The sequence below is a fragment of the Vigna umbellata genome, chromosome 2, assembly GCF_029865625.1.
Source record: "Vigna umbellata cultivar VRB3 chromosome 2, Vumbellata_1.0, whole genome shotgun sequence".
Lineage (NCBI taxonomy): Eukaryota > Viridiplantae > Streptophyta > Magnoliopsida > Fabales > Fabaceae > Vigna > Vigna umbellata.
Genome location: NC_142166.1, coordinates 13,680,925 through 13,696,204, shown reverse-complemented (window position 1 = coordinate 13,696,204; position 15,280 = coordinate 13,680,925). Strand labels below are relative to the sequence as shown.

Sequence of the window (15,280 nt, the reverse complement as noted above, 5' to 3'; positions counted from 1 at the left end):
AATTTAATAAAAGTAGTCTTATTAGCTTCATGTGGTGTTGATATCGTTCTTCTAGATTCAATGCACTTCATATAGAAACGATTAAACTTTTCTTATATTTTATGTGATCCAGAAAGTTATTTACTCAACAAAAAAATTGATGTCATCTTGAATGGGTTTAAATATTCTTTACAAGGTTAACATAGAGAGTAAACTTAGTGAAGTTCATTGATTGAATCCATAGAAAAAGTAAAAAACAAAAGGTGCATAAAATGTTACGATAAAAAATTTACAAGATCCACAAAGTTTAACCCATTTTATTTTTAGCATGTGGACCAGCTTTCCTAATGTGATAGTTCATCTACTTGTAAATCTGACAAAGGATAATTGAAAAGACACATTGGTAAGGATATTAATCTTGTTCGTTGATCAATTTTATGTTGGGGTATACTTCATGTGGTAATGTGATTGTGTTATTGTGTCATTGTGGTGTTGTTGGATACAAGGGAGGAGTCATGAGATGTTGTTCGCATGAAGTTGTTCAAAGAACTTAATAACATTATAAATTATGATAATCTATTTAGAGGTAATTAATGATAAGAATAACTAAAACACTTCTTATAGTCGGGGTGTCAATGATATGAAATGATGATGCAATTGTAGTACTTTTTATAGGTAACACAATATATCTCATCTCATTATATATTTGTTATTTTCATGTAACTATACTTAAGATGAGCCAAATGTCTCTCATGATTAGTGAGTAATGAGGTTTCTACATGTCCTCCTATATAACCATCATCCTTCACCAATTTAAGGTCTTTTAATATGACATTCTCTTCTTCATGGTCTACCTCGTTAATCAAACTAGGTTTCCCATGTTCTCATCGTCTTACTAAGGCAATTGGTCTCACATGATCATATTGAGAACCACTTCCTCTTGTTCTAACCATGAATATATACAAGTATGCAAAAAAATATATCAATATCATTAGCTACAATAACAATAGGATCCAAAAGAACATGTTCCGTAACATGTAATGTGAAAACATGTACGATATTGGGCATTCTGAATCTGAAATGTTAAATCCAAAACTTCTTTCTAAATTTCATATTCTAGAATATGTTTCTGGATTAGTCATTCGAGAACACTTTTTTTCAAAAATGTACAATTTAAAACACTCCAACACATTACTAATGATAAAAGACTATCCCATGACTCCATACAAGAAAATTTTGTGGAGGAACCTTTGACATTCAAAGGAAATGAAGGAATGAAGATCATGGCTTGGAGTACATTTCAAGAATATTTCTTAGGAAAATTAGTTTATGTTTCTATGTTTATGGGCTTTAGACTTTCTTTTAGAAATTAATTTATGTTTTCATGTTTTGGTGCCTTAAGTCTTCTTTTAGAAATTACTTTATGTTTTATGATTTTTGGTTTGCATTTTTTTTAGGGTTTCTAGGTTTTCCTAAGCTTATGTATCTATATATAAAGGTACCAAAATCTGATGAAAATACTCTTAGTTATATATTGAATTTGATTTTTATCAAAAGAGATGATTCTTTTGGTTCTTGTTTTAGAACATTGGTCCGTATAAAAAATTAACATCTTTGTGACGACACTTCTTTGACTTATCAATTTGTTAGATTATGGAATTATTGCATTCTTGTTTAATTTTACGTTCTTTATCTTATTTTCTTGTATATATTTCATACGAAATTCAAACTAAAAAACAATCGTAATCTTTTCTGGATAGGATCATATCATTGTGGTATTCAAAGCAATGTTCTAGTTTGGATATCTTCTTAAGATACACATATCGTTTTGGCGTCTATAAAAAATTAAAATCTTTGTGGCGACTCTTCTTTGACTTATCAATCTGTTAGATTATGACATCATTTCATTCTTGTTTAATTTTACTTTCTTTATCTTATTTTCATGTTTATATTTCATACAAAAGTCAAACTCAAAAACGATCATAATCTTTTCTGGATATGATCATATCATTGTGGTATTCAAACCAATGTTCTAGTTTAGATATCTTCTTAAGATACACATATCCTTTTGGCGTCTAAAGCAAGGTTCTGATTTGAATTTCTTACTCTATCTTATCTTTTTATTATATAAAGAAAACCCTAAAATTCTTTAATGTTTTGATCTTATCTTATCTAATATCTTATTTTTGGTTTAATGTCTCTGTAAGTTCTTATTTTGGTCCGAAATCTCAATTAGGTCCCCTTTTTGTTTGGAGTCTCAATTGGATCCTTGTTTTTGTGTCCATGACAGAGGGTTTGGTGTAGAGGGCGATGAGGTCTTGGAGGAGAAGGTGGGTGTGAGGGTTGGAGTCGTCCGAGACGGGGACGACGGCGGTGCCGTGGAATGCCAGGAAGAAGGGAAGGATGGAGGGTGGGACGGCAAGGGAGGTGTAGAAGGAGAGCTCGGCGGAGCCCTTGTTGTGTTCCTGCAGTGGCTTGTAGAACTTTCCAAAATCGTCCACCAGCGGACCCAGAACGTTGTTCTTTGTCATGTGACCCGCCACCTGGTGCTCCGGCACCTTCAGCATTTTCACAATTCTGAAACAGATAAGAGAGGTATGAGGAAGAAAACACCCACCACAATACAACAAATCAACAAAACTAATTATACTGTCTGGGGAAGTAGAAAAAGATTGAAGGAGGAGAAGTAGAAACATTGATCAGTTCGGTCTGATTGGGGAAGAAAACAAAATTGGATTGATGTGTGGAGGGGTCTGTGTTTAAATGGAGCAAGATGTGAGAGAAGTACTTGGGAATAGGTTTGGCTTTCGGAGAGAAAAAGAAATTTAATTAGAAAGAAGGAGAGTTGGAGAGAGGTGCAGGACCGTGAGTGTATTAGAATGCTAAAATTATTTGTTGAGAAGAGAAATAAGGAATTGTTATTTAGTATTGGGTGGACCCCATGTGTAAGATAAAGTAATTTAGGTTTTAGAAGGGTAGGGTACTAGGTTGTAGAAAAAAGTTGGAATAATAATATTTTATAGCTTTCATGTTTTTAATTCAAAACTCCTTTTAATTCCACGTGTGATTAGTGAAAATACTACCATGCCACGTAACGCACAATTAAACGGTCGTTTGTCCAATTTGCCGGCAGGTCTTTAATTGCTCCAATTTTACAAAAACAAGGATCCAATTGAGACGCTAAAAAAAAGGCACCTAATTGAGATTCCGGACCAAAATAAGAACCTACAGAGACATTAAACCCTTATTTTTCTATCATATAAAGAAAACTCTAAAATTCTTGAATGTTTGATCTTATGTTATCTTATATCTTATTTTTCTATCATATGAAGAAAAACAATTTTTTTTGAATATTTTGTTTTGAATTCTTATTCTAAAATTCTTGAATAACATTTTAGTATATTTTTGGCTTAATACCATTATTGGTTCCTATTTTTATCAACTTTGTTCGAAGTGGGACTCATTTTTTTAGAATGTTCAATTGAGTCCCTTATATCGTAATTTGTGTTCAATTTAGTCCTTTTGGTTAACGACGTTTAAATCGTTAACGACTAAATGTCCAGATGAGAAATTAGTGAATGACATGTTGGCTGACGTGGACACTTTAAGGCATAGTGAGGTGGATTTATGTTTTTTGAAACTTATTTTATGATATCTAATGACCTTAATATTAGGGTTTTTTATCGAATTAACGACCACCGTGACATCCATAGCCACCTCCATCTGCGCCTCCTTTGCCACAACTCTCGCAACCAGAAAAAAACCAATAATCAGATATAAAACCTAACTCTCAATCCCAGAGACAACCCCAAAATGTAGCCATCAACCTCAATCCCAAACGTTGAATGATTGAGAACATAAATTCTCCAGCCCGAAAAACCCTAAATCTCCATTTCCAATTTCGCAAACAAGATAAATAAAACCCCAAAAAGAAAACCAAAATTCCCTATGAGATGCACCACCTTAGTGGTCGCGAGAGCGCTGATGAACGACGGCCACCACACCGCGAACACCAGGTCAACTTTCCCCCTCCACGATTACACCATCATTAGGGTCTCTTGTAGCGCACCGTTGTCACTCACATGTTCGCGCCCTACCTGCACAAAACCCCAACAAGAACGGCGAAGGAGAAGAGGAAGAAAAGCAAAAGAAAACCCTCCATAGGCAAGAACTTTGCACGAGAGAAAAATGGCGCCCAAGACCAATTCATCCGCGAGAAAGGAAGGGAAAGAAGCTTGAAGCTTCTTGGTTTTGCTTATGGTAATTGGAGAAAAGAAGAGATTGGGGAAGAATCTCTCTTACGTGACCCTAAGGCTGGGTTCCTAGATTCTAAAAGGTTAAAGATGGAAGATGATGAAATGGTCAGGATGAAGATGACGAGAGGCAGCCACGTCAGATAAAATAGGTTACATCATTTATTGATTGTTGACTTTGACACTGTGTCGTTAACGATTTAAACGTCGTCAACCAAAAGGACCAAATTAAACATAAATAACTATATAAGGGACTACATTGAACATTAAAAAAAAATGAGTCCCACATCGAACAAAGTTAACAAAAATAGGAACCAATAGTCGTATTAAGCCTATATTTTCTATTCGTCATGTTTTTCATTTTAAATTGAAATTTTTTGCATTTGATTCCTAGAAATTATATGTTTTTATGTTTTATGTTCCAATTAATTATTATAAGTGCAATTACATTGCTTTAAATGAGTTTTGGTGTTTGAACTACAAAATTCGTTAACAAAAATTAGTGGATCCAAATACAAAAGAAAAGGAAAAGGAAGGGTCCAAAAGCAAAAGGAAAATTGTAGAGTTCAACACAAATTATCTTTTTGCACTAATTGTTTATGGTTTGTTTAATTTGTTAATTGAAATTTAGTCTTTTATTAGAGTATTTATGTTGTTTAAATTAATTCTCTTTGGTAGTCCTAATTATTCTAGCTATATTGTTTTGTGTATTTTAAAATATCTTAAAGTTTTGTCTAGAGTCTCTTTATTTTTGACCTCTTGAGTGAAGTTTAGATTTTGTAACGTTTTTCATATTGATTGTCAATTTTGGTTTAAGCTATTGAAGTTCCTTGCCAAGTGCTACGGGGAATTTGAGTAGAAAAAGGTAAAAGAGTATATTGAGAAAAAGCCTACAAGTGTGATATACAAGTGGATTTGAGTGATATACGAGTGGATTTGAGTGAAACACTTAAAAGAGTGATGAGGACTTAAAACTATTATTGTTATTTTTTTTAGGTTTAATTGCTTGTTTTGTTCCCAGTTGTAGTGTGTTAAGTTCGTCCACCCTTTTAAAAAAGTTTTAATTACGTCTAAACTTGGTTTAAAAGTGTCAATTTCGTCCAAACGTAGTAAAGTTTGTCTCAATCAAATCTCTTCCGTTAAATAGGCAATAACGATGTTAACTTTTTTTTTCTCTTTTACTGTACAATACAGCCTCTTTGTCCGTGTTTATAACATAAAATGATTACTTTTCAAATAAAGCATTTGCAACCACTTTTCAATGTGTTCCACACCAATTTTCATCAACGTAACTATTACGTTTACATATATACCATTCTTTAAATAAAAAAGAATATTTTAATAATATAAAAGGACAAAAACAATATATATTATTGTGTAAATATATCTAACCAAAGTATATGTTTTTTTTTTCGTCCAGTTTCAAAAGAATATTAATACAATAAAAATATTATAATAAAGTTAAATAGAAATATAATTTGTAAAACTCAGTAGTATTTAAATAATTTTAATAAATAAAAATAAAACATAGACGAAGAGAGAAAATACGAGAGCTTATTAAAAAAAGTTAATATTTTTATGAATTGTTAATTGGCAGTTTTCATTTTTTTAATATCTATAGCGAGTTTTTTTTTACTATCAACACAAATGTTATTATTTATCAATTGTTTGTTTAATTTTTGTAAATGTTGACTGAAAAAGAAATTCAACAACATTAATTATGATTGTTTTAATTTAAATAATTGTATTTATTAGTAATTGAAATATTTCATCCGAATAATTAAGATTCAATTTCATAATAACTTGTTCATAAGTAATAATGAATAATTTCACTGTAAACTGAGATGAGCAAATTTTTACGAAATATTTTTTTTTTCAATGTCTAAAATGATTAAAATTATAAAATTAGCATGGAGAAATATTCTGCTGTATAAAACATAATAAATTGTTTAGTTCTTTAAAATTATAAATGTAAAATATTATACTATTTCCTTTTTCACTTGATGAAAATAAAAGCTAATTGAAAGCGTAGAAGACAACTGTAAGTCATTCAAAAAAATGACACATTAAATCTTTAGATAAATAATGATAGAACGACAGTAAACAAAAAAATAAAAAAATAACAGAATAAAATAAATAGTTGTGTTTTAATGATAAAGAGTTAAAAGGGTAAGATAAAAGATAATATTTCATATGAAATAATTGATTTTCTTTTCTTTTCATAGTTAAAAGGTTACTACAAAAAACATGTACATAAATTTAAGCAGGAGAAATAAAAAAGGAGGGATTGTTTTATAAAAAATAATAATTGATACTTTTTAAATACGTTCTGTAAGAGTTGAAGGTGAAAATTAAATGTTAAAAGATGTTATTTTAAAAGGTGTTTAGAGATCAGAAGAGAGAAAGCTGCAAACTTATTTAAATTTTATTAATTTAATATTCTTTTGAACACGGGTCTTTTAACAAAAAAAATATATACTTTGTTTAGATATATTTACACAATAATATATATATATATATATATATATATATATATATATATATATATATATATTGTTTTTGTCCTTTTATATTATTAAAACATTGTATTTTATTTAAAGAAAGGTATATATGTAAACGTAATAGTTAGGTTGATAAAAAATGGAGTGAAACATAGTGCAAAGTGGTTGTAAAGTGATTTATTTGAAAAGTAATCATTTTATGCTATAAACACTGATAAAGAGGCTGCATTGCACAGAAAAACAGAAGAGACAAAAAAAAGTTAACACTGTTTCTGCCTATTTAACGAAAGATACTTTATTGAATCAAATTTTACAACGTTTGGATGAAACTGACACTTTTAAACCAAGTTTGGATGTAATTGAAATTTTTTTAAAAAGGTGGACAAACTTGACACATTGCAACCAAACTGGGGACAAAACAAGCAATTAAACCTTTTTTTTTACTAACCTTGCTTGCATAATCTATCAATTTTGAGCAATGCAGTATGTTTCCACAAAGTCATCCTTTTGAAAGTGATTTAACATATGGTTTTACTTATTCCACTCCTCATTGGATCATTTGGTTAGAGGAATTGAAAGTACTAAGAGAGATGCACAAAGATATACACCTAGTGTTTGTATGGTCTTGGAGAAAGAAGTCAATGAAATCGTATAACAAAAAATACATATAAATGGAAAAATATTTGAGCTGCGAAGAAGGCATAAGCATGACAAAAATCTTTGTTAACAGATAGGACAAGTGTTTTAAGATGCATTAAATGTTTATGGCCATGAAAATCATTAGTGTTCTAATTAGAGCACAACTTTCATAACCAATGCAAACCTCAATAACTACATTATATACTTTAAAGATGAGGAAAAAAGAACGTTGCAAAAGTTAGATGTGTTGAAAAGAAGACAAGAACAACAGATAAAGAGAGTAAAAGAAAATTAAGCACTTATAGAAAAGGAGGCAAAAGAAAAAAGAGAAAGAGAAGAAAAAAAAAGAAAATAGAGAAAGAGAAGAGAAAGAAAATAAAGAGAGAGAAGTGGAAGTAAAGAAAGAGAAAGAAGAGAAAGGAAAGAGAGAAAAAGAAGTAAAAGAAAGGGAGGAGAAAAAAAAGAGAAAAGGAAAAAGAAAGAAAAAAACATCTTGATTTGTCATTGAAAGAACATACTAATTCATCTCATTTTGTTTTGTTTCCTAGGGAAGAATTGTTCGTCAAGAAACAGTGACATCAACAATAAGGAGAGGAAAGAATGATGTTACATAGGAAATATTTATTCATCAAGGAGTAGTGACAATAACAAAAGGAAGAAAATATGATAGAAAAGGAAGACAGAAGCTTGACATTCAATGAATATGTGTTTGATACTATTAGCTTGTTTTTCAATTACATTGGATAGTCCATGCCTTTTTTTTGTTTGGACACAAAATTAGAAATAGTTATACATCAGTTAGAGTTGTTTTTCCATTCCCAACCAATCTATGGGCAAGGAGAATTTGGATATATATATATATATATATATGTACATGAGTTAGCTTGATTGTCCATCTCTAGGCAACCTAAGGACAAAAAAAAGTCATACTTAAAATTTGAGTGTTTATTTGGGCAATATTCTTTTGACTTTATTTGAGCATTGCATCTTTAATTTAAATTGTTTGATGATATGTGTAAGTGGGTATTTGAACTTAGAGGAAGACCTTCAAAATCTTTGATAATAAGATATTGGCCTCTTTCAGAATCTAGATCTCATTTTAGTAGAATTTTTATTTTTGATTATTTTAAATTTGTGTTTTTGACTTATGTTTGCGTTTTTTGTGTAGGATCTTTTAGAATTCGTGGTCGGATTTTCTCCAAGAAGGAGATGATAAAGAAAAAAATTTAAGAAGGGAGCTACCTCAAAAATCATTCATAAGGGGAGCTACTCAAGAAATCATCCACTTCATGGAAGGATAAGGAGAAATTTAAGGTGGAGTAAGCTTCTTCTAATAAGGAGAATGAATTTTCAAATGGTAGAATTTATTGAACACTTTCCTTATGTTGTTAAGAATAAATAAAGCATGGTACGATGTTGAGGACTACTGTGCTTCAAGAAGGAAGGTATAATAAAGTATTGTCACATGACTCCATAAAAAAGAACATGAGGAGAAGCCTTTGACATTCAAAGGACATGAAGGAGTAAAAATCATGGCTTGGAGTTTACTCGAAGAATAATTCTTAGGAAAATTAGTTTACATTTCTATGTTTTTCGGCTTTAGACTTTCTTTTAGAAATTAGTTTATGTTTTTATATTTTTGGACCTCGGACTTTCTTTTAGAAATTAGTTTATATTTTTATATTTCTGGGCTTAAACTTTCTTTTAGGATTTCTAGGCTTTCTTAAACTTATATATATATATATATATATATATATATATATATATATATATATATATATATATATATATATATATATATAGAGAGAGAGAGAGAGAGAGAGAGAGGTACCAAAAGCTAATGTAAACACTTTTAGTCATATATTGAATTTTATTCTTATCAAAAGAAAGGATTCTCTTGGTTTTTATTTTAGAACATCGATTCTTATGAAAGATTAACATATTTATGGAAAATCTCCCTTGGTTTATCAATCTGCTATATTATGGCATCATTTCATTCCTGTCTAATTTCACTTTCTTTATCTTATTTTCTTGTTTATATTTAGAAAGAATTCAAAGTCAGAAACGATCGTTATCTTTCCTGAATAGGATCGTCCCTTTCTTAAGATGACCAATATGGTATGTTTCTAAAATAATGAATCCGAAAAGTAAAAAAAAATGATATTAGGGGTGACTATGAGGTGTCAGCAAAAAATAATGAAGGGTTTAAGGAGAAGGGAAGGGGGCAGTGCGGCAACAACATGTCAAGCAATGGTAGAGGTGCAACACAAGGTTTATGGTAGCAACCATGAATGAGAATGAGGAAGAGTTAGGTTAGGAGGTATACCAAGTAAGGTTATTCCCTCCACCACCACATGTTGCTCCCTGCACTTTCTCATTCCCATTTTTCCCTGCAGATCAACAAATATGAGAGATATGTTTGGCCTTTAACGGATCTTAACATCCATCAACGGAAATCAAGATCTGTTTGACCTTTGAACGATTTTTTTATACAGAACAAATTTTAAACAAATTAAATAATTATAATTAAATTAATAAATAACTCAAAATCTAAAATTATATAATACACATAAAAAATTTTACAAAAAGAATAAAATTAATAAACTAAAACGAGAAAAATAAAATAAAAGAAGTCAAACGCGAAGGCTTGAACGGATATGCGAGATCCGTTGGGCCTTCAACGAATCTTGACATTCGTCGATGGAAATCAAAATTCGTTGAAGGTCGGACGAATCTCCCATATCCGTTTAGGCCTTCGCGTTTGGCTTCTTCTACGTTTTTCAAACAATAGTGCACATATAACAGCATTTTTGGGGCGAAATCAACCATGAACCACACTCATGTTCGCGAACCAACCATCTCTAAAACCAACTCGGTGACAATGAAAGCATCGAAAATGGAGGAGGAGGAGAGTGAAAGGAAAAAATAAAGTTTTTGTGAGGGTGTGGGGGTGTGGTGTTGCGATAGTGAAAAGGGGAAATAGGAAGAGAGGAAGAAGAGAAGTTTTTGTGGTGTGGGGGTGTAGGGGTTGCGATAGTGAAAAGTGAAAGCGAGTGAAATTAGATTAGGGTTTTAGATTAAAATACATAAAATTAAAAAATAAATATTTAAATAAAGTCAATTTTGGAAATAAAAAAAGTTGAGGAGGTGGAGGGAGCAACCTCCGGTGGTGGAGGGAGTAATCTCTAAACCAAGAGTCAAAGGCCTTTTTTCTCACTATTAAGAGCGTGCAAGAACCAAAAAGCCTATTAAACTTTTGCTTGTGTCGACAAACCCAAAAGACATAGAACCCAAACTAGTACCAGAAACAACAACACATTCCAAGCTTCTACTTCCTGCACCCTTTAGTTTATAAAATATTCATTCTACCTTAAGTCAATAGTAAAATCAACCCTAAATTTTCCTCTTAAACTTTGTGACGTAGTTCCTCCTTCACATTCTGCATCCCCTTCTCCAATCTCTTTTTCCTACCAACACTGTTGCACCTCCATCATACCCAACACTTCATTCTCCTCCTTCCTCACCAACGTTTTGCAGCAAATATCTTTCACGAAATCCATTATGCAAAAACACTTTCATTTTATTCAAACAAATGCTTTTATCCATACTCACTCTCCATTTCTCTTTCATTTTCATTAGTGGTGGACTTCACTAAGACGTTGAGGTAAAGTGAAATAAAGTTTAAATCATGCATTACTGCATTCTAGAACAATTTTCCAGGAAGTATTTTTGAATTTAGAAAATATCTTTCGGAAATGCTGGTTTTGAAAACTTATTTTATATTCTCAATATTAAATAAGGAGATATGGAATTTTTATTATATTTTTGGATCCCGATATTCTAACAACGCCAATTTGAAAAAAATTTGAAAACGCCACGTGTCAAGTTTTAATTGGTCGAATTTGAATGTTTTTTTAATTTAAAATCTGATTTGGAATGGGTTGAAGTTTGGATTCCGAAACTGCCCTCTTCGTTTTTGAACTCTATCTTCTCTCCTTATCACTGTCTTCTCTCTCCATTTTAGGGATTTGAATTTCATTTCAACTTCTCTCTTCATAACAGTGTTCTCCCTCCTCCATTTTTGCAGTTGTTTGTTTGTCATCATTGAAAGACCAAGTTAAGGTGTTTATGGCTTGAGAAGTGAGTTCCTGCACCATTGACAAAGAACTGATGTTGTTGTAATCGATTACGGGGAGCTGGTAATCGCTTACCAGTAGAAAATCTCCTTTTGCACCGAAAGTTGAAGAGTGCTACCCAGATGTGGCTTAAGCACTCCCCAGGAATATTTTGGATTCGTTATGACTATCTTTTGAAGGTTTTATGGATGGATCATTAATGGAACACTTCAAGTTGGAATACTTCAATATTAAACAAATATAAACAAAATAGTGAAGGGTATTGAGTAATGAAAAATTATAACAATATTAAAAAGCACATACATTAATAAAAAAACGTAATGATATTTCATGAAACAACAAGTTTTGAAATGAAAAGATACATAACAGTATACAATGAAATGTAATCTAAGAAGATGGTTGTCGATCAAATTGATTGCGGAAGTTAATAAGTTCTTTCTCTACCAGTTGTGCAAAAATTGTCATGAACTTGAACTACCTTGGTTCAAACACCTATAGGAGTTTTTTCCTCCACAATTGAATGGGCAGAAACTGTGTTTAGATACACTTGACACCATCAATGACGAGCAACATGTGTTTCATCTACAATTGCGTGGGCCAAACTGTTTTTTGATGCACTTGATACCATCAATGATGAGCAAGGTGAGTCATCCATGCAAAAAATATATAAAAGATTACTTATAGGGACACAAAAACGACTTTGGGGAGCAGTGTTCATCTACCTGGGGAGTACAGTTGAAGTTTGTGTACAAATTACCCTTTTTCCTCTGGTGATCGATTACAAGACCCCTGTAATCGATTACCAGAGGAAAAAGGGTAATTTGTACAGAAACTTCAACTGTACTCCCCAACTAGATGAACATTACTCCCCATTCTCTATTTTTGTTGAATTTTTCCTTTTTTGAGATGGGTGAGTGAGTTCAATGTTATTCGGTGAGCTCTCTACACCAATAATGAGGTTAGGTCATTGATTTCTTCAAAATAAAAATGTCCATTTAGGTTGTTTTCTCCAATTGAGGTGAGGTGCATAACCCATGCTGTCAACTTTGACCTTTGTTGACTATTTTAATCATAAATTTTTCCACATACCTCCAAATGATGTGATTCTTTTTTTATTAGAAAGTAGACTAAAAAATCTTTCCAATGACTACTAATTTATAATTTTTGGACATCTGAGTAGGTGCAGTTAATTCCTTAAAGTTAACGTTTTATATATTTCTACCACCTCTGACCTTTTCTGGTTGTTTTGCTCATAACTTTCTCCACCAAACTCCAAATGAGTTAATTCTTGTTTTGATGGAAAGTTCTTTAAGTCTAGATTCCAACAAAACAAGAATCAAGTCATTTGGAGTTTGGTGGAGAAAGTTAAGAACAAAACAAGTAGCAAAGGTCAGAAAAATAGAGTTGGGGAGCAGTGTTCATCTACCTGGGGAGTATAGTTGAAGTTTCTGTATAAATTACCCTTTTTCCTCTGGTAATCGATTACAAGACCCCTGTAATCGATTACCAGGGCAGAAATTGGCCAAAAATGCTTATGGAGCTCATCTAACTTACATGAAAGCACCTAAATGACATTTTTTCTCAACAATTCAATGAGCTAACATGTTCCTACACCATACACACTGGACACATGCACTTGTAATTGCTTACAGAGAAGTTGTAATCGATTACCAGGTTAAAATTGTAGTTTTGTACTGAAAGTTGATCTGCGCTACCCAAATGTGACAATTGCGCTCCCCATGATTTTTTTTGTTTGTTGTGAGTGTCTTTTTAAGATATTGTCAATGGAGGACCCTTGTTGGTCATGGTTGATGGTTTTCACAACTTGTAGTGTGAAGTTTGGTAAGTCTTCTGTGTAGGGAAGACCCATCCTGGGTGGTCTTAGCAACGCAGGTTAGGTCCTGCACCATACACACTGGAGACATGCACTTGTAATCGCTTACAAAAAGGTTGTAATCGATTACCAGGTTAAATTTGCAGTTTTGTACTGAAAGCTGATCTGTGCTACCCAGGTGTTATGAGTGTTTTTAAGATTTTATGAATGAAGGACCCTTGTTGGTCATGGTTGATGGTTTCTACAACTTCTAATGTGAAGTTTGGTAATGAATCAATGGTGTGTGCGAAAAAGCCCAAACCTTGGTGATACCAACCTCGACGGTGTGTGCGAAAAAACCCAAACCTTGGGAGAAATACCGCCAACCACAATGGGAGACAAAAGCCAAAGACTTACACAACCACGAAAATGTCGCCAACCACAATGCATGCCAAAATCAACTAAATTCCAAAACGATGGATATATACCGCCAACGAGCCCACAGTCACACCATCAAAAAATGGGGAAATGGATAAAGAGAGAGACAAAATCCTCGACAATGACCAAATGACCCAAGAAATGAAGTAAGAAAAGTCGAACTCAAACTCAAAGGGGAGAGAGAAACTACATTTCAATGGTGGACAAAGAGTGAAGAAAAGTGAGGAACGAAGAGAACCCAAACGGTGGAGAGAGATGGATGCTTCAATGGTGGAGAGAGATGGAAGCTTCAATGGTGGAGAGAGAGTTGAGAAAACCAAACTGCAAGTGAATCTGAAAAAATAAACTGCCAAAAGGAGTTTCTATCCAAATTCATTCCAAAATTGCCCTTCTGAACAAATTCCACCTTTTTAAAAAAGCCTTTTAAAACCAACCAATGAAACAACGCCACGTGACGTTGCCAAAAAGTTGGCACAATATAGTTGTTAAAGAAACGTTTTCCTATATTTTTAGTGATGGATAATTCGAGGAGCGCCACTTTTATGGGAGCTGTAGGAAAAAAAAGGGAGGTGAAGCACCCCACACTCCTTCCTATAAAAGTAATCCTAACAGTGTTAAACTTTCCTCCTTTGCGTAAGAATAAACCATGATATTCCACCAAACCTCGTTTCTCTCATTCATCTTATGAATCATTTTCCCTCTATGTCTGAGCAAACATATGTCGCACAAAAATGAATCAAACTACTACAAATGTGTGTACCTAATTCAAACAAATCTTTCAAACCGTGGGCATGCACCTCTTTTCACACTAAGAAAACGTGTAAGTGCATGCCTTATCAGAACTGCAGTTTTGTATTCCAAGATTATATAGATCTTCAAATAAATAATATTGTACCGTACGGTACCCTCCTTCCTAACACCGAACGATTCTTCTTAGGCCAACTATCCCGGCCGACCAGGTCGACCACCCATACTAACCGACCATCCCGATCGAACAGACCGCATGATTAGATTACAAACGATAATAGCTCATTAAAGCCCTTAATGGAGATTAAGACGTGATTGAGCCGCCATTAGGCCAACAAAAGGTAAAAGCCCATTACAACCAGTATAAATAAGAGTCTCGGGTATGATTTCTGCACAGGTTGCATAGGATGCGCTATATACATGAATTACTTACCGCTCGATTACATTACTAACTTGAGCGTCGAAGTGCCTTTGACAAATACCCGCCTGGCTCGGAGGAGGAGGGAGAGCGAACAACTTGGAACATGAGGAAGATCGAGGTGGCTGTCCGGCCTTCAATGGATCTGTCTACCCCTCAACGTGTCCGTCCAGTCATCAGGAACCGTCTAGCCTCGAAACCATCTCGGAATGTTTTAAGGGGTCTTCAACGTTCGCCCAGCTCCCAATGGTAGTTCGCTTGGAGCAAAGCCCACCCGGTCTTCATCCTGCAGCACGTTGAACAGAATTCGTCCGTCCGATCTCTAGCATCCACCCAGTCTTCAATACAATTAGGAG

The 15,280-nt window shown here is 33.1% G+C and overlaps 1 pseudogene; it reads right to left on the bottom strand.

The window, feature by feature from the left end:
* Nucleotides 1-2,207: 2,207 nt before the first annotated feature.
* Nucleotides 2,208-2,546, bottom strand: LOC148203464 (inositol polyphosphate multikinase beta pseudogene; annotated as a pseudogene).
* Between the last annotated feature and the right edge of the window lie 12,734 nt (nucleotides 2,547-15,280).